The sequence below is a fragment of the Lissotriton helveticus genome, chromosome 10, assembly GCF_964261635.1.
Source record: "Lissotriton helveticus chromosome 10, aLisHel1.1, whole genome shotgun sequence".
Classification (NCBI taxonomy): Eukaryota; Metazoa; Chordata; class Amphibia; order Caudata; family Salamandridae; genus Lissotriton; species Lissotriton helveticus.
The window spans coordinates 1187727007-1187746995 of record NC_136071.1 but is presented as its reverse complement, the minus strand read 5'-3'; positions in this window follow the sequence as shown (position 1 = coordinate 1187746995).

Sequence of the window (19989 nt, the reverse complement as noted above, 5' to 3'; positions counted from 1 at the left end):
GTCGACCAGATCAGTCCTCTCCAGTGTGGCGGCTGGTACAGAATTGGCGTAAGATATAGGATGATAGTCTGAGGGTAGCACTAAACGAGACTGCTCACAGAGAGACACAGTCCGGTGATCCGGACCTAGTGTATGAAGAACGTATTCATTGGTTGAGGACAGCCATTAATGTGGTGATCCCCACCCGACATGAAAGGATAATGGATAGAACAAAGGGTGCCCCTTGGTGTACTGCAGAACTTAGAAGTGAAAAACAGTCAATTCGCCAGTGCGAAAGGCATTGGAGGAAATCCTATGCGCCATTGGCTCGGGAAAACTATGAAACAAAATTAGCTCTCTACAAAGCCTCATTGATGGCCACAAAATCTGCATATTATGATTTGGAGATTAGGGAAGCCACTGACACCCAAAAAGAGACATTTAATGTACTGAGGGAGCTGAGTAAAAAGAAGGAATTGAGGTTGGTTGTTAATTAGGTGGACTGTGACAAGATACAGGACTTCTTTCTTACCGAGGTTGGAGATATCATTGGAGAAATAGGCACTACTCGCATAAGTCAGTATCCCTTCCCAGTGCTTGATCCACCAGACTATCAGGGAGGCATACTCTCTGCCTTTCCTGCACTTGATTTTATCGGTCTGGCTTATATCATGGTCAAAGTGAAGTCTGGGTCACCAGACATCCCCTGCCCTCCTAGGGTGTTTACAATGGGACTGCCAGTGGTAGGGCCAGAGATACTATCCCTACTGAACTTGTCCCTAGCAACAGGGAAGGTCCCACACAAATTTAAGGAAGCCATGGTAATACCATTGCTAAAAAAAGCAGAGGCGGAACCTAAGAATCTGAAAAAATGTTCACCCGATCTCCTGACTTCCATACCTGGCCATGGTGCTTGAGCAACTCGTGCTTACAGTGCTTTCATCTTTCTTGGAAGAGCATCAGCTGCTATATGCTAAGCAAGCGGGATTTAGGGCTCACAACAGCACTGGGTTGGTGATGCTCTCAGTACTGGATGAGCTAAGGGTAACAGCTGATAAGAAGTTCCCCTCAGTGTTGATCTTATTGGACCTCTCAGCTGCATTTGACATGGTGAACCATGTACATTTGGTGGCCTGTGTCCGTCGGCTGGGAATTACTGGGAAAGTCCTCCAATGGATTGTCTCCTTCCTTTCCTGGAGGATCGGTCCCAAAAAGTCCAAATAGGGAAATGTACATCTAGGCATGGTGCCTTGCCATGTGGGGTTCCGCAGGGCTCTGCATTGTCCCCCCTACTTTTTAACATCTATCTCCAGCCTCTGATGGAAGTATTTGGGCAAACTGGACTGCCAGGTGTACAATTATGCCAATGACACCAAGCTAATCATTCGCATTGATAATTCCTCCCAGGCATAGCTTAAGGTACAAAACATCCTTCGGTTTACCATAAACTGGATGACTTTGAATTCACTCAAAGTAATCCCGGACAAGACGGAGGTCCTTGCTATCGCCACAGGGGCTAACCCCTGGTCCAGCCTCTTATGGCCACAAGAGCTTGGCACCACTCTGATACCGGAGCCAGCTGTGAAGAGCATGGGTATAAGGTTACATTCCATGCTAGTTATGGATAAGCAGGTAGCTGCAGTAGTGGTAAGTTGCATGGGAGTGATGAGGCAATTGGGGAAACTTGTACCCTTGCTGTCATTTGCGACTATGCATAATGTGGTGTCCGCTTTAATCCTGTCACACCTGGACTATGGCAATGCAGTATATATAGGACTCCCCGAGAAACTTCTGGGGAAACTCCAGGTGGTTCTAAACGATGAAGCGCGACTGATTCTCAAATTGGCGAGAAGAACACACGCCACTCCCTTGTTACAGCAGCTACACTGGCTCCCTATTAACCCCTTCGACGCTGATGACGAGCTCAGCTCGTCATGAGGTACGCCTCTCGTACGCTCATGACGAGCTCAGCTCGTCATGTAACGCGGGTTTTTGAAAAACCCAGCCCACAGCGGGAAAACCGCTAGCGCGCCTGAGGTTAAGCAGAGGATCAGATTCAAAGGCCTGTTCATTGCACATAAAGTTAAGTATGGAGCGGCGCCCAGCTACATCAAAGACCGTTTGATGCGTTATGTGCCTGATCGCTGTCTCCGTTCATCAGAAGCACACCTGTTGGCTTGTCTACGTTTTAACACTATAACCTTAGCAGGACGTGCCTTCTCGGTTGTTATTCCCCAACTTTGGAATAAGCTCCCAGAGAGTCTGCATGGTGAGGTGACTCTCCTTCCATTCAGGAAGAAACGTACTACTTTTTTGTTTACTAAGCCATTTGGATAAGCTCTGCCCAAGCTTTGTTCTGTTTGCAAGTTTTATGTCACTCCTGGGTTTATGGTCTATATCGCTAAGAGACTGTTGGTGATTTGGCGCATTACGAATATAAAGTAACATTAACATAGAGTGGAGTGCTGTAGAGTGCAGTGGCATAGAGTGGAGTGATGCAGAGTAGGGTGGCATAGAGTACAGTGGCATAGAGTGTAGTGGTGTAGAGGGGCATAGAGTGTAGTGGAATAGAGTGCAGTGGCGTAGAGTGTAGTGGCATGGAGTGGTATTGAGTGCAGTGACATTACATAGAGTGGTGCAGAGTAGAGTGCAGTAGCATAGAGTTCAGTGTCATAGAGTGCAGAGGCATAAAGTAGAGTGCTTCAGAGTAGAATGCAGTGGCGTGTTATGGTGGAGAGTAAAGTGGGCTGGTGTAGAAGACATCAGCATAGAGTGTTGCAGAGTACAGTGATATAGAATGTAGTGGCTTATAGTGCAGCAACATAGAATTCAGCGGCATACAATGCAGCCTTACATAATGCACTGGTGTAGATTAGAGCGGTACATAGTAAAGTAGATTAGTGCAGAGCGGAGTGGTACAGAGTAGAGTTTTCATAGAGTGCAGTGGTGTAGAGTCCAGTGCTATAGAGTGCACAATGTAGAGTTCAGTGATGTAGAGTGGCATAGAGTGCTGTAGTGTAGAGTGGTGTGACACAGAGTGTAATGGTATAGACTGTAGTGATGCAGAGTAAAGTGGTATAGAATACATTGGCATAGAGTGCAGTGAGGGCAGTTTTGTAGAGTATAGTGTCATAGAGTGCAGTGGTGTGGCGTGGCATTGAGTGCTGTGGCGTAAAATGCAATAGAATAAAGTGCAGTGGCATAGGATGCAGTGGCATAGAGTGCAGTGGCATAGAGTGTAGTGGCATAGCGTGCAGTGGCAGAGACAGCAGTGGTGTAGAGTACCGTGGTGCAGAGTAGAGTTGAGTGGAACAGAATGCAGTTGTATAGAGTGCATTGGTTAGAGTGCACTGGTTTAAAATATAGTGCACTGGCATAAAATGGAGTGCGTAGAAGGAAGTAGAGTGGTGTAGAGTGCAGTGGCGTAGAGTAGATTGTTTCAGAGTAGAATGAAGTGGAAACAGTGTAATGGCGTAGAGTAAATAGAGTACATTGGCAAAGAGTACAGTGTTACAGAGTAGAGTAGAGAGGCAAAGAGTGAAGTGGCGTTGAGTGCAAGAATGTAGAGTAGATAGGTTCAGAGTGGAGTAGAGTGCATTGAAACAGAGTGCAGTGGTGTGGGGTGGTGGAAAGTGGAGTGATGCAGACTGAAGTGCAGAGGTATGGAGTGGTACAGAGAAAAGTGGAGTGGCGTAGATTGGAGAATGCATGGTGTGGTAGCACACTGCCAGTACAGACAATATATTTTCAAATTTACATTTATGCAGATATAGCGTTTTTCTAATAAAACTATATGATGCACAAGCGATAATGTGTGGAAATGGCATCACTTAGTGTGATGTTTTGTTTTGATCATAATAAAATATTGTTTCCAACAAAGTCCAGAATTACCCCAAAAAGTGGTTCATTTGTGTTCCTAATTCTAATATGTTTTGAAATGATTGCACAGTTTATTTAAATGTTGTTGTGTGCTAGACACAAAAAGCTTTCCTACCCCAGGATCCCACAGAATTGTCACATAAATCCCCTCACTTTGAAGTCAGAGAATGTTAAGTAAACACCAAGCTCCCTCAGAAGAGAGAGCCTGACATTTGACTTCACTATTTGAATGAAAAGCAAATGAGACAAGATAAGAACACAATTTACAGGCCTGTTTACAGAATGGAGCGATTGTCGAAGAATACAAGGGAAGTAGATGTAAAATGCTTTGCTACGTGAAGGGACACACTCACTCTAGACAGCCTTAAACAAATAAAACCAGCAAACTTAGAGGGAGCAACAGGTGGAATGCATTCCCAGGGAAGCTTTCTGAATGTCCCCTTAGATGTCTTTAGTAAACCTGACATCTGCACTGTCAAGTAGACTTCTCAAAACCCCCTAAGCAGACCCCCAACAGAGACAAGTGCAACAATATTCAACACCAAGAGAAAAAGTTAAAAAAGGTTTAAAAACAGAGGTATAGCCAGTTAAAAAATCAGGTGCAAGCACAGACATTTCCTTTAGCTCTTTTGCCATTTTCAGATCACTGACAGGATATCGATTACAAAGATATCGTGATACAGATTTTTTGTGTCAAAAATATTGTTGACAAAAATATTGTTTCCCTATACTTATAATGGTAAGTACAAAAATAGTGACCAAAATATATCATTCCACACTAATATTGTTAAAAATAAATAAAAATATTGATTTTCATTAAAGTGGTAAATCTTAAATATTTTAATATATAACATTAATATAAATTAAATAATTTAAAATAATGTATAAATATATACTCATATAAAAACACACATACATATGTGTGTGTGCAGCGGTCGCCACAGGTAGTTACAGTTAGGACCTGGGGCCATATTATCAAGCAAAGGCGATACATTATCGCCGCTTTTATCGGCAGAAAACTGACGATAAAGCGGCGATAATGGGCTTGATAATATGCGCTTGTGAATTCCCATAGCAGCCCAGGTTAACACCAGAACCTGCCTTTGCTTGATAATATGGCCCCTGGTTTCCATAGGAAAAGCATTTTTTGCCTTGCTTATAACTTTGACAGCGTTTAACGAATCTTTACAAATTTTCAAAGAAAGTGTGCCTCATTTTGTCTAGTTATGGATAGAAAGTTTTGAGGTGATCCATCAAGCGAGGGCTGAGAAAGAGGGGGATATAAAAAAAGTGTGTTTCCAATGTTAATTTATTTTTTATTTGTTTGGATCCTTCTGATGTTCATTTTGGACATCATTACAGCCTGAACCGCTAAGCAGAATTACACCAAATTTGGCAGAAAGCTAAATCTTGGTCCAGAAAACAAGCTTTTTGTGATGTGGAGTAAATCTATTGCATAGTTTTTTAGATATTAATGGCAAAAGAAATATAAATATCTAGAGGTGCAAACCCATTGTGACGCTTTGTGAACCCATGCACCAACAGCAATGCCATGATTGGCTTGCTGCAACCTGAGAATAAATTTGTGTCACCATTTTAGATATTAGAGGGTTGGTCCCCAGTTGTATTGTAGTATAGGGGTCAAGGGTAGAGGTAACCTGACACAATGGGTGCAATAAAGGGGTCTGTGAGGGCCGCCTGATAGGTCAGAAAATACCCCAGAATTATTTTTTGTCAACACCCAAGGGTTTACGAATCTGCCCCGATCCTCAGCGGGGCCCCCCATGTACCACTATGGCAAGTTTTCCAATTCTGTTGAATTTCTTTTTTTAAATATACTTACACACACTCTCTTACACTCATACCTCATACACCCACTCAGAGACCCACTCAGATACTCACACACCCATTCAGACACTGTCATACACACTCACTAACCTCCTCAGAAACTCACACACCCAGTCACAAACCTACTCTGACACTGTTGTACCCACTCACATACCCACTCACACTCATATACACCTACTCAGAGACCCAGTCAGACACTCACACACTGGCTCACCAACCCACTCTGACACTCATACACCCACACACAGACCCAATCAGACACTGTCCCACCCATTCACCCATTCACAACCCACTCAGATACTTATACACCCACTCACAGACCTTCTCAGATACTCTCAGACCCACTGGTAGACTCACGTAGACTCACTCATAGATGCACTCAGATTCCTATGCAACCAATAACAGACATAGGCACACTACTACCCTCCATGAATGAGGCTTCCGTTACAGTTATAACTAAACCTGGGAAAGACAGGAAGGAGTGATGTTCTTATTTCCACATCCCTCTTATAATACTCTCACACCCACTCACAGGCCAATAGTGCCTTCCAATGCCACTATCACATCATCAGCGTAGAGGCTTATGGTATGCTCCTCATTCCCGAACCGCATCCCAGTGATGTGTAAATTATCTCGTACTCTCTGCACCAGCGGCTCCATATACAACATGAACAACAGGGGCTACAGTGGACACCCCTTTGTTGATAGAAAAGGAAGCCAAGGCTATGCCATTAACTTGCGCTGGCGCTCATGGAGTGCTGTCGTTACTAAGAGTACAAGCCAGGAATCTATCTCCGATGCCAAAATGGGCCATCATCGCTTTCAAGTAATGCCAATGCACCAGATCAAATGCTTTTTCAGCATCGATATATAGGAGCACTGGCTCCTTGTAGGAGCGCAAAGCCTTATCCATTAAATGCTGGGCCCACTTGGTGTTGTCACCGTATTGGCGGTGCAGAATGAATCCCAATTGACCGAGATCCGCATGTCTCGGCATTTAAGGTGCAAACCTCATCACTAGGATACTTGTAAATAACTTTAAATCCACATTTATAAGCGGGATAGCGGGATGTGGACATAGGAACATCACTCCTTCTTGTCTTTCCCAGGTTTAGTTATAACTGTAACGGAAGCATCATTCATGGAGGGTAGGAGTGTGCCTATGTCTGCAAAGGAGTTAAAGAGTCACGTCAGAATAGGGGCAAGAACATGGCAAAATTGCTTGTAGAAGAGGGTGGAGAATCCATCTGGGCCAGGGGATTTCATCTATTACTGGTGTGCTATGGCCATCATGACCTCAAGAATGTCAGCCTGTTGGGGTGGTATACGGGGAGTATGCGCGCCACGCAGGTAAGCCTGCAACACCTCTGGTGAAAAATCTTGGGCCTCACATAGATAGCTTACGGATTACAGCTAGAGTGGTTGACCTCAAAGCTGGGGACCTGGGTTTGAGTCTGGGCAACGATGCTCAACATCTTGTGATTCTGGGCAAATCACTTAACCTCCCCGTGCCTATCAAAAATGAATGTGTCCATCTGTACCGAAACTGGTGGTCATGTAAAGCACTCTGATCCCTGATATCTTCGGGTCTAGTTCACGCTATAGAAATCGCTTTAAAAATATTTTTAAATAATCCTCTCTGCTTGTCTCTTACCCTGCAACTTGTTAGCCAACAGCCCACCACATTTGTCCCCCCCAAAATAAAAAAAGTGCTGGAGGCGGAGCTCTGCATATTCTGCCTTATCTAAATCTAGGCTGAAGAGTTGAGCACGGGCTTCCTCTAATTGCTCCCATATCCAGGGCGCCCCTGTTTGTTTGTCGATCATCTCCAATTTTCTCACTCTCTCCTTGAGATCCTTTTGTTTCTCTTTATGGGCCATTTTGTCTGTTGCAGAGATAGCGATGAGTTCTCCTCGCACTACCACTTTCAAGGTACAGCAAAGGTTGGCAATAGTTGTTTCTGGTCGATCAATGATATTAAAAAAGCTATAAGTGCCTGCTGGATACGCCAGAGCACTTCTGGTCTATAGAGCATATCTTCTCTCAGATGCCATGGGAGGGCTGTCCATCCTAATAATGCCACCCATAAAGTGAGTGTAACAGGGGCATGGTCTGACAAGCGCCAGGGTTTTATCTCAGCTGCAGTGACATGTGCCTGTATGCCCCCTGTGCCTAGAAAATAGTCAAGATGGGTGCAACTCTCATATACATGCAAGTAAAATGTATTATCCCTGGGGTGCAGGTAGAGGCACTGCCATAAGTCAACCAGGCCAATTTCTTGCAGGCAACTCAACCCCTCCTTGGGAAACACCTCCGCCTGTCCATTGCACTGCCCAGATCTATCAGTGTCATTTCTCATCACCAGGTTCAAGTCTCTGCCCATTAAAATCATCTAGTTTAGGGAGGTCATCACCTCCAAAGTGGCTCACTTAAGGAACTGCTTGGGATTGTTGTTAGATGCGTAGATGGAGGCCAGAGTGAAGGTCTGATCACCTAAGTGGATTTTCTAGGCTAGCAGTTGTCCCCTCAGTTCAGCAATTTTACATCCCATTGTGCCCTGAAAGGAACACACAATTAGAATGGTAGTAGCATTAGAGGAGAGGAATTATCACAAAACCTAGAAGGACTTCAAATTATGTCAGTCTCCTGCTAGTAAGTGTGTCTCTCCTGTAAGAGGCAAACATCACCTATTTGCTTTCCAAATAAGACAATATGGCTTCGTATTTAACCACGCTATGCTGCCCTTTCAGATTCACTGTGATTATCTTCAAATAAGTGTGCAGTGGGAAGGGAGTTTCGATGTGCACAGCTGCGGGCGAGGGGGTGCTAAACCAAGACTACATGTCTGAGGTCCATCCCTTTCTGACCGTTGGAGTGGGCTGGGGTTACATGTCACGTAGCCATGATCCAAGAAGTGAATGAGTGTCCCTCCCCTAGAATTCTCAAAGAACACATCTGGGGGGCAAAACCAAAACATTAACAAAACAAGCTCTGTGTGTTAGGGGCTAACCGGCAAAGTACCATCGGGGCACCTGGTTGAATGTACAGATAGGTCGCCTTCCACTACTCAAAACGATGCTGCCTGCCACCCCACCCCAGTTCTAGGTGATGGACACTATTTGTGCTAGAATATCCTATTGGAATTGACCCCGAAAAGTCTTAGACCGGTTGTGCTGCTCCAATTTGCCAAGCCAGTCTGTCAAGGTCTGCCTAACGCTACATCGCCATGGTAGCAGAATCCGGTCCATGGTCCGCAAGAAGTATGGGGGTACGGCTCGTACACCCATCGTACAATGGGGGTACGGCTCGTACACCCATCGTACAATGGGGGTACGGCTCGTACACCCCATGATCGCAGGGGTACGTTGCGTACCCCTGCGATCATGGGGGGTACGCACCGTACCCGGGGGGGCCGTTCCGTACCTGCTTCGGCGCGAACTCTGCTTTTACAGCTATTTTCAGCTCCCATACAAAAAGGGTCGTACGGTGCGTAACCCGACACGTATCGTACTTGCTGGGTCGTAAAAACCAGCCGCAAACCGTACAGATGTCGCGTACAGCGGGTTCCGAGGGAGAATCGTACGGAGATTAGAGACTTAAACCATTCAAATTTAAAGAACACAGAATAGAGGTTGTGGATAAATTTTGCTATCTAGGCGTAACTTTTAATAGTAGTGGGTCATGGGCATCCGAGATTTTAAACGTGAAGGCTAAGATGGGCAAAAGCTCCTCAGGAGTATTTCGTTTTGCCTCAAAGTTGGGCAGTCGCTGCATCCCAGACATGTTAAATATCTATAAGCATAAATGCGCCTCCATTGCCCTCTATGGCTCAGGTGTAGGGGGACACTGTAACCATGGGGATCTGGTAGTGACAGAGAATCAGTTCCTCAAGAGACTCTTGTGTCTCTCTTCTTCGGCATCCACCGAACTGATCCATAATGAGGTTGGGTTAGACTATCTGACAGATCTAACGGGCATGAGACCCCTTATGGTTTGGAGGTCAATTTGGGCAAAGGACGAACTAGAATTCACCAGGCGAATTATCCTAGACTGCCTTCAGTTGGATAACGTCTGCAAGACCCCTGGCTAAAACACGTTCTTATGTCCTATAAAGAAACTTTCAATCTGGACTTTCTTATTGACCCCTCAAGTGCCGTTAACATTCCCAAACAGGAGGTTAAAAAAGTTTATTTAGGAACCAAATCTAATTTGCATAGAGCCCAATGTAGCCATCTTACAACCCATGTTTTCTACCATTCTAACAAAGAGGTTGGCAGGGACATGCCTATGTATTTAAAAGAAATTACCAAACAATCCCACCAGTTTGTCCTCACCAGGCTGAGACTTGGTATTGTCCATAATTTGGTGGCATTTCCACGGATGAAAATACATAGTTCAAGCCCCTGCCCGTGTGATGCTACCACTAAACAAAGCACATTGCACTTTATGCTAATTTGCCCATTATACTTGCACATCCGACTATGTTACCTCAAACCTGTTTTTAAGAAATATTATGTATCCACTACTGCCCATGCCATGAATTTACTATTTGCACTTGACACTTTGGATATCTTTTTTTACCGCTACTTTTATTCTAAAAGCTGTGTCTCACAGGAAAAGCCTGGTTTTCTAATGTATGATCTATCTGTAAAAATCCCCCTGTAGGGTCGAATACTTGTCTCTCATTGAGTTGTCCCATTTACTGAGACTAATGTTTTATTGTGTATTTTATCTTGTAATTTTTAATGCTGTATGCTTTTATGATTGTTTATCAATAATCGAATAAAGCTAAGAAATTTGAATTTGAGTCGTACGGTCTCTGTACGACTCGTACAGAGTACGGCTCCTGGTACGAATCGTACTTCGTCGTACGTACCGGGGACGTTGCAGGGTATGATTCATATGGGAAAAATGCTCCGAACGGCTATTCGGAGCGATTTTTCCCGAAACGGAATCGACCCCTTGGTGTCAAGAGTACACACAAGAATGTATGACCATGTGAAAAGAACTGTATGGCCATGTCAGTTCCAAAACTAATTTTTTTTCCGAACCTATGAAGTCACTCTTCATCACCTTCTCAAATCTGTCCATTCCCGTGGGTTCTACCTTTAAAAAATGTATCTTTTATGCGTAGTTAGTTTAGTAGAGGGTATAAAAAGGCCCCAACTTATAGTTAAGGGGCTGAAGAGGCTGACAGGCTGAAAACGTACTCATGTGCAAGACAAAGGGACTGACAGACTAATGATTTTTTCTTTTTCACGGAGGGTCACGTTTTCCGAGAGCCATTTTTTCCCGATCTTTATGGGATGCCACTTTTCCTTGATATCCTTGCATGACACTCTGCTTGGTCGCTCTATACTGCAAATGACTTTATTCTATGTATTTTGAAACCTGATTGATGGGACAAGGCATTAGGAGGATAGTCAGTCAGCTTGGGAATCTTTTCTTGTTACCCACGGATTTCCTCATTCTTCATGATGGTTTTCTTCTGATTTATGCGTCTACCCCCTTGGTAAATATAACATTTCCCTTATTTCCACATTCTTCTTGAACTTATTGAAATGCTTAAAATTCTCTGAGATGTATTTCAATAATCATTCTAAATGTATGTGCTGAATAAAAGATCTAAAAAATGTCATTTGAAAACTAGATAAAATTGATGTTAAAATATAAACTGAGTCTGTGGTTTTTAGCTTAAAACAGTGATATTAAGATGCGCATAAAGTGTTAACTGTGATTAAGCTGGTCTTCATCACAATCAACCGACTCAACTAGTTGGTCCATCGACCAAACAGTGGAGTACCTTGATGCTTAACATGTTTAGGTTATGAGTACAATGTATATAATGTAATATAGGTACCCCGCTGATCCAGCAGCTCATCCATTTGTGGTCCCTGTAGGGTGACAAATTCAGAACTGAGGTAAATGAGTGTGTTTGGTGTTATGGGCCCCACCAAATGTGTTTTACGGTGTGTGTAGGAGGTTCTGAATTTGTGCTACAGGGACAAATTTAGGTTAGCTGCACTGGATCAATATTTCTGGGTAGCAGAGGATTGTTATTATTGACCAGTTTGATGATCGGTAATGGTTATTTTTGACTAGTTTAGTGTCTATAGAAATCCCTATATTGAAAGGTTTGTGACTATCACTTTATGTTGAGTTTGTATTGCGTTATATGTCGTCAATTGTTTTAAAGAGTTCCGGAAAGTAGGTAGTTGGTTATCCTGTATGCAGGCAGGAGAAATGTGTGGCAAGTGAAGTCGCACACTACATTGTCTGATTTCAAAGTGGTAACATCGTTGTGTGTTATCTTTAGGGAAATTTCCCTGTGCTTGTGAGTGAATGATATAGCAACCTGTATTCTTGTGAAACTCTGGCCTTAATTCTCAGGAGCATTGTGTCTCCACATGTGTTTTATCCCCAGAGAAACAGGTTTACTCCTTGCTGGATAGAAGGGTACAGTAGAGGGAAGTGCTACTTTATCGGCGAAACGTATATTCTGTGGTAGGGAAGAGGTAAGCGGTGTCTAATGGAAATACAGAAATCTTGTAGGATTGAATAAACTATCCCTTTTGCTTATCGAAAAAGACAAATGGAAATGTGTTTATGTTATAACCAACAAATTATTGTAAAAGTTTAGAGTTGAAAAATATTGTCGATAGATTTTGTAAAGGAGGGGTCAGCTGTGTTGGAGCAGAGCTGACATAAAAAAAAACGCGCTGGGATTGGCCGGTTTTACAGAGAAGGTTTTGTAAAGGAGGGCTCAGCAGAAAGAGGAGAATAGCTGACGTAAGAGAGACCGCGCTGGGATTGGCCGGTCTTGCCGATAACTTTTATAAAGGAGGGTTCAGCAGGAGTAGGAGTAGAGCTGACGTAAGAAGAGTCTGCGCTAGGATTGGCCAGTGTAGGAGTGACGCAAAAAATTCTGATTGGTGCATTGGTGTGAGACATGCTGGGATTGGAAGACGAGATAGTGTGTTGAAAGGCATTTGTGAACGGTAACAGTGAAAAGAATAACAATGTATTTCAGCGGACCAGTGAATGAGAAATCTTCCTGGTTTGGGAAATATAAAAGTCTTTTTACGAAAGATAAACCAATTATGACGAGGGAAGGACAAGTAATTCCTCCACCAAAATCACCTGCATCTTACATGATGATGAAATATGGTTATCATACCTGTATTTGGTTAGATAATTGGGTGAAGTATACAAAAGGAGATTGAGTGTAAGTATGGGCGCAAAATCCGTTCTGCTCGCGGAATTTGCGAATTTTCGGCAATTTCGCAATCCGCGAATCTTGCGAAATTGCAGAAAAATTCGCAAATTCGCTCGCGAGTGAATTTTGCACATGCCCCAGTTAAAGCTCAAATAATAATCAGCCCAAACAACTAGTGAGCACGGTCTAGGCTAGGCAGGTGTGCTTCCTCCCTATATCTACCGCCTACAATTAGATGTAATCTTTGATGGAGGTCTTTGCATCCACATGTTTCTCTAGCGCAATCCTCGTGTTCTTCCTGTGACCTGGAGGCTGCTTTCTTCTCATCTGCTGCTCTGATATCAGTCGCTGACCCTTTATAAACAAGAGGCATGTGAACTTGCATAGAAGCCCCGCCCATTTGGGCCCGCAACACAAACACACTAGGGTATGCTTAATTCAACGTCTTCCCGCCCTTTCCTCACTATGATGGACAGCTCACTCGAGGGACCTCGGCGCCTTTCGGCGCGGTGGCAAAGTTACAGACACACATGGTTACTGGAGACAACTCTTCTGGCCCTTTAGGCGGCTGTAGTATAGCAAAAGCACTATACATTTACCCAACAAGGTAGCACTTACTGATTAGCCAGTAGAAAGTACTCCAGTTGAGTAGAGGTATGGCACAACACGGTGGCATCTTCTTGGATAAATATGCAGGCAGGATTCATTCTGGCACAATGCTCCTGTCACAAAAATTAAACCTCAACAGGAAGCACTTACAGATATAAGCAGGTGCCCGAGTTGACGCTCAAATTCAGTTGTGCATTATATTCAGCCAAAACAACTAGTGAGCACGGTCCAGGTGTGCTTACTCCCCATTTCTACCACCTAGAATTATATGTAATCCTTGATGGAGGTCTTTGCATCCACGAGTTTCTTGAGCGCAATCCCTGTGTACTTCCTGTGACCAGGAGGCTGCTTTCTTCTCATCTGCTGCTCTTATCGGTCTCTGACCCTTTATAAACAAGAGGCATGTGAACTCGCATAAAAGGCCCTCCCGTTTGGCCACGCCACTCACACACACACACTAGGGTATGCATAATGCAACGTCTTCCGGCCCTTTCCTCACTATGATGGACAGCTCACTCGAGGGACCTCGGGGTCTTTCGGCGTGGTGGCAATGTTACAGACACACGTGGTCACTGGTCACTGGAGACAACTCTTCTGGCCCTTTACGCAGCTGTAGTGTAGCGAAAGCACTATACATTTACCCAACAAGGTAAACAAGGTAGCACTTACAGATTAGCCAGTAGAAAGTACTCCAGTTGAGTAGAGGTATGGCACAACACGGTGGCATCTTCGTTGATAAGTATGCAGGCGGGATTCATTCTGGCACAATGCTCCTGTCACAAAAATTAAACCTTAACAGGAAGCACTTACAGATATAAGCAGGTGCCCGAATTGAAGCTCAAATTCAGTCGCGCATTTTAATCAGCCCAAACAACTAGTGAGCACGGTCCAGGTGTGCTTCCTCCCCATATCTACCGCCTATAATTAGATGTAATCCTTGATGAAGGTCTTTGCATCCACTAGTTTCTCGAGCGCCTTCTGCGTGTATTTCCAGTGACCAGTAGGCTTCTTTCTTCTCATCTGCTGCTCTGATCGGACGCTGACCCTTTATAAACAAGAGGTATGTGAACTCGCATAGAAGCCCCTCACGTTTGGCCCCGCACCAAACACACTAGGGTATGCAACATATTCCCGCCCTTTTCCTCACTGTGATGGATTGGACAGCTCACTCGAGGAACCTCGGCGCCTATCGGAGTGGTGGCAAAGGTACAGAGTCCTTGATGCAGGTCTTTGCATTCGTGAGTTTCTCGTACGCAATCCCAGTGTTGTTCCTGTGACCAGGAGGCTGCTTTCTTCTCATCTGCTGCTCTAATCGGTCGCTGACCCTTTATGAACAAGAGGCATGTGAACTCGCATAGAAGCCCCGCCCGTTTGGCCCCGCCACACACACACTAGGGTATGCAACGTCTTCCTGCCCTTTCCTCACTATGATGGACAGCTCACTCGAGGGACCTCTGTGCCTTTCGGGGCGTTGGCAAAGTTACAGACACACGTGTCACATTATTAGACAGAACAGTATGGACACACCAACAATCAATCAATCAATCAATACATTTATAGAGCACGCTACTCACCCGCGAGGGTCTCAAGGGACTGAGGGGAGAGGGGGGGCGCTACTGCTCGAATAGCCAGGTCTTGAGGTGTTTCCTGTAGGCGAGATGGTCCTGGCTTAGTCGTAGGTGTGCGGCGAGGGAGTTCCAAGTCTTGGCGGCCAGGTAGGAGAACGATCTTCCTCCGGTGGTGGCTCTGCAAATCCATGGGATGGTTGCGGGGGCGAGGTTGGCGAAGTGGAGCTGGCGGGTAGGAGTGTAGAACGAGAGGCGGTTGTTGAGGTATTCGGCCCCCATGTCGTGGAGTGCTTTGAGTGCGTGGGTGAGAAGCCTGAACGTGATCCTCTTGCTGATGGGGAGCCAGTGCAGGTTTCTCAGGTGGGCAGATATGTGGCTGTGGCGAGGGATGTCGAGGATGAGTCGTTTGGAGGCGTCTGTATGCGCTGAAGTTGTTTCTGAAGTTTGGCGGTAGTTACTGCGTAGAGGACGTTCCCGTAGTCCAGTCGGCTAGTGACGAGGGCCTGGGTGACCGTCTTTCTGGTTTCTGTGGGGATCCACCAGAAGATCTTTCGGAGCATGCGCAGGGTGTTGAAGCATGAGGACGCGATGGCGTTAACTTGTTTGGTCATCGTGAGGGAGGAGTCGAGGATGAATCCCAGGTTGCGTGCGTGGTCCGTGGGTGTAGGTGCGGTGCCTAGTGCTGTGGGCCACCAGGAGTCGTCCCAGGCTGATTGGCATTTTCTGAGGATGGGGACCTCCATCTTGTCTGAGTTCAGTTTCAGCTGATTGAGCTTCATCCATTCCGCGACGTCTTTCATTCCTTCCTGGAGGTCGGTTTTGGTGGTGGATGGGTCTTTGGTGAGGGAGAGTATCAGCTGGGTGTCGTCGGCGTAGGAGATGATGTTGAGGTTGTGTTTGCGTGCGATGGCGGCGAGGGGGCTCATGTAGATATTGAAGAGGGTTTGGCTGAGCGAGGAGTCTTGGGGTACGCCGCAGATGATCTTGGTGGCCGTGGAGCGGAACGGCGGGAGGCGGTCTCTCTGGGTTCTGTTGGAGAGTGTTAGAATTGGGGGTTTCTGGTTGGCGCAAGTATGCACTTGTGACAAGCAGGGACCCTCTCCTCTAAGTCAGGGCGAAGGATGACCCCTTAGAATTACCCTTGCTCACCCTCTAGGTGCGTGGCGTGAGCAGCCAAGGCTATTCTTCAGGCGTTATTCAGTTAAGCATTTGTAATCACACACACAGTAAAATTTACCAATCCCCCCACAAATGGACACCAGGCTGTGGATATATAAAAATACGATTCTTTATGTAAAAATATATATATATGAGCAGTTCAGACTTATTACAAGACAAATAACGTTTTCTTTGGGCCACCAGATTAGATTTAGGCAAGCGTTTCTTCTGTTACAGTTCGAATGTTAGGTTTCTTCTTACTCCAGATTATTCTCAACAATAGTTCTCTTTCTCACAGTTCTCTTATGAATCTCCAGCCAAGAGGGCTTCCTTCTTGCTATGATAGGAACACCCGATCAGTCTGTGGTTGATCTAGCGCTTCGCAGCGCTTCTGTGTCCTTAGCGCGGTGAACAGGCAAACACCCTGTCACGGCTCACGTGCCCGGCATGAGCACTCGTACGCCGCGGACACTACGTTCGCCAGACGGGGAGCGCTCAGTGTTACTCACGTTTTGGCTGGAGCGAGGAAGGGAAAACAAACGTTGCGGGCCACTAGCCCGGTGTAGAACTGTGGTGAAGGTTTCTTTTTAGGTAGCGGCGGGTCGAGTCGCGCACGGCAATGCGTCTCGGCCGGTTCGGGGATGTCTTCGGATCCTGATGTCAGCGGGTGCGGGCACACAAGCAGGTGCGGCCCTCGACTCCGAGTACGACGGTACTGGGGTCTCCACGAGGGGGGCGGCACGGCTTGCAGACACTTGGGGATAGCAAAGCGGGGTGGCAGGGCACGGACTGTGTGGGCTGCGGGTCCCGGCGTAAATCACTATCGCCACTGGAATTCCGGCGGGAGATGCGAGGGCGCTCTCAGCACGCTCCGATTAACAGGCAAGGGGCAGAGGAGCAGGCAGCCTAGCCCGGGGGCAGGGAGCGACTTCGATCGGAGCGAGGCTCTCACGGGGATAAAGGCAGGCAAGCTCCCGAGTGCCACAGCCCTAGGAGGGGCGATGAGGGGCGCAGTCTTCCTCCGGCGGGAGGCACACACGGCTCGAAGTTACAGGACGAGCGAAGGCACCAAGAACCCACTAGTCCTGGGGTTCAGGTCAGGGGCCAAGCTCAACCAAGCCCTTGGAGAATGTTTCAAAGCACAAGTCAGCAAAGTCTTTTCCAAAGTCTTCTCCTCTCCTTTCTCAGCAAGGCAAGCAGCAGGCCAGTCCTTCCAGCGTCTTCTTTTCCTTCTAGTTGGGCAGAGGTTCATTGTGGGAAACAGGATTCTGATTTAGGAGGAGCAGGGCTCCTACTTTTATACAGCATTTCCTTTGTCTTTTCAGGCCAGGAGAGCCTTTGCATAACTTCATTCAGTCTCTGAGCACTTGTTGGGTGTACTTCTGGCTTCTGCTTTCAGTGTGAGGGGCAGGCCCATCAGACGCTCCACAGAGGGTGGAGCCAGCATTGTGTGGACAGGGGCAGCCAGGAGTACCTTGATGACAGTGCTTCGCCCTTCCTGGGCCAGGTGCAGGCTGAGTCATCAGTCGCTCCCCATGGGGTGGAGCCAGCATTGTGGTGGCAGAGCACAGCCTGATTAAGAGTCCAGGGGCACTCCTACCTCCCACTAAGGTGTAATCCTTGCATTCACCAACTGTCATCCCCCAGCACTGTCACTCACACATCCCAGACAGCCCGATACACATACTAGCAGAGACGGGCTGAAATGGTTAGGCAAGCAAATGCTAACTTTCTAAAAGTAGGATTTGCAAACACAGGATATTAAAATAAACTTTACTAAAAGAAGTATTTTATTATTCTGGGTTCAGGCATACTAAACTTTATTTTCTACCATGTTCCCTGAGCCTGTTGGGATTATAGAGTGTAATAATTCCAGCAGCCCATCTGGCCTAAAGGGAACAGGTAGCCTTACAATAGTGAAAAACGAATTTGGCAGTAATTCACTATTAGGGCATGCCACACACATCAGAGCATGACCTACCTTAGACTTACAATGCACCCTGCCCTTGGGCCTACCATAGGGGTGACTAATATGAAGTTAAGGGAAGGCTTAGGGGCTGGCAAGTGTGTGCACTTGCCCAGCCAGCATGACAGTACCAGACTGCACGCGGGTTCTGCAATGGCAGACCCTAGACACGTTTTAAAAGGCTGCTTCTGTGGGTGGCGCAACCAGCGCTGCAGGCCCACTAGCAGCATTGGCATTTACAAGCCCTGGCACTCCTGGTGCATCTTACTGGGGACTGACAGTAAATCCAATGAACCAATCAGGAATATCAATCACAGTTACACTTTTCATAGGGAGCACTTGCACTGCGGCACGGGTTGACCGTGGTGCAGTGCCCTGAGCAGCGGTCACCAGCAAAAACATCTGAGGCACATCAGCAAAAAGTGGAAGGGAAACTCACGCCAAGGTGCCAGGTCTAACACGTGTCCCCTCCAGCTGAAATGTGGGGAGAACTACCCTTCCCCAGTGAGTTTCTCATCACTAAGGCGGAAAAACCTGGACAGACCGTCAGCGTTGGCGTGATCTGTGCCAGGGCGATGTTCCACCGTGAAGTCCATACCCTGTACGGAGATGGACCACCTCAACAGTTTTGGGTTCTCACCCCTCATTTGCATCAACCATCTGATTGGCCTGTGGTCTGTCTGAACCCGGAAGTGAGACCCAAACAAGTAGAGTTTTAGCTTCTTCAGTGCCCAGACCACAGCAAATGCTTCTCGTTCTATTGCACTCCACCTAAGTTCCCGTGGAAGTAACCTCCTACTGATGAAGTCTACAGGTAGGTCCCAGCCCTCCTCAGTCATCTGTGAGAGAACAGCCCCTACACCATGCTCTGAAGAGTCTGTTTGCACTAGAAATTCCTTGGGGAAATCAGGAGCCAAGAGCACGGGCGCCGTGCACATGGTAGTTTTCAGGGTGTCAAAAGTCTTCTGACAGGTGTCAGTCCAAATCACATTCCTGGGCTGCTCTTCGAATACAGCTCTGTCAAGGGGGTCAGAATAGTGCCATAGCCCTTGACAAACCTCCTGTAGTACCCAGTGAGCCCCAGGAAGGCTCTCACTGCAGTCTGGGTCTTGGGGGGTTCCCAAGCCAGGATGGTCTCAATTTTGGGTCGCAAGAGTGCCATCTTGCCACTCCCCACTTGGTGTCCCAAGTACACCATTGAACCCTGCCCAATCTGGCACTTGCTTGCCTTGATTGTGAGGCCTGCTTTGCGCAGCACCATCAACACTTCCCAGAGGTGTCGCAGGTGTTCTGGCCAGGTACCACTGAACACTGCGATGTCATCCAGGTAGGTGGCACTGAACTCGTCCAGTCCAACCAACACCTGGTTGACCAACCTCTGAAAGGTGGCAGGGGCATTCTTCATTCCAAATGGCATAACCCGGAACTGGAAATGCCCATCTGGTGTAGAGAATGCTGATCTCTCTTTTGCCCCATCGGTCAAGGCGATCTGCCAGTACCCAGACGTTAGATCAAACGTGCTGAGGAACCGGGCATCCCCTAGCCGATCAATGAGCTCATCAGCTCTGGAGATAGGGTGCGCGTCAGTCTTGGTGACTGAATATAGTCCTCTGTAGTCCACACAGAACCAGAGTTCAGGTGTGGCTCCCGGCGCAGCAGCCTTTGGGACCAAGACCACGGGGCTGGACCAAAGACTGCTGGAGGACTCAACCACCCTAAGATCAAGCATCTTGGAGACCTCCCCCTTGATGCAGGCCCTGACCCTG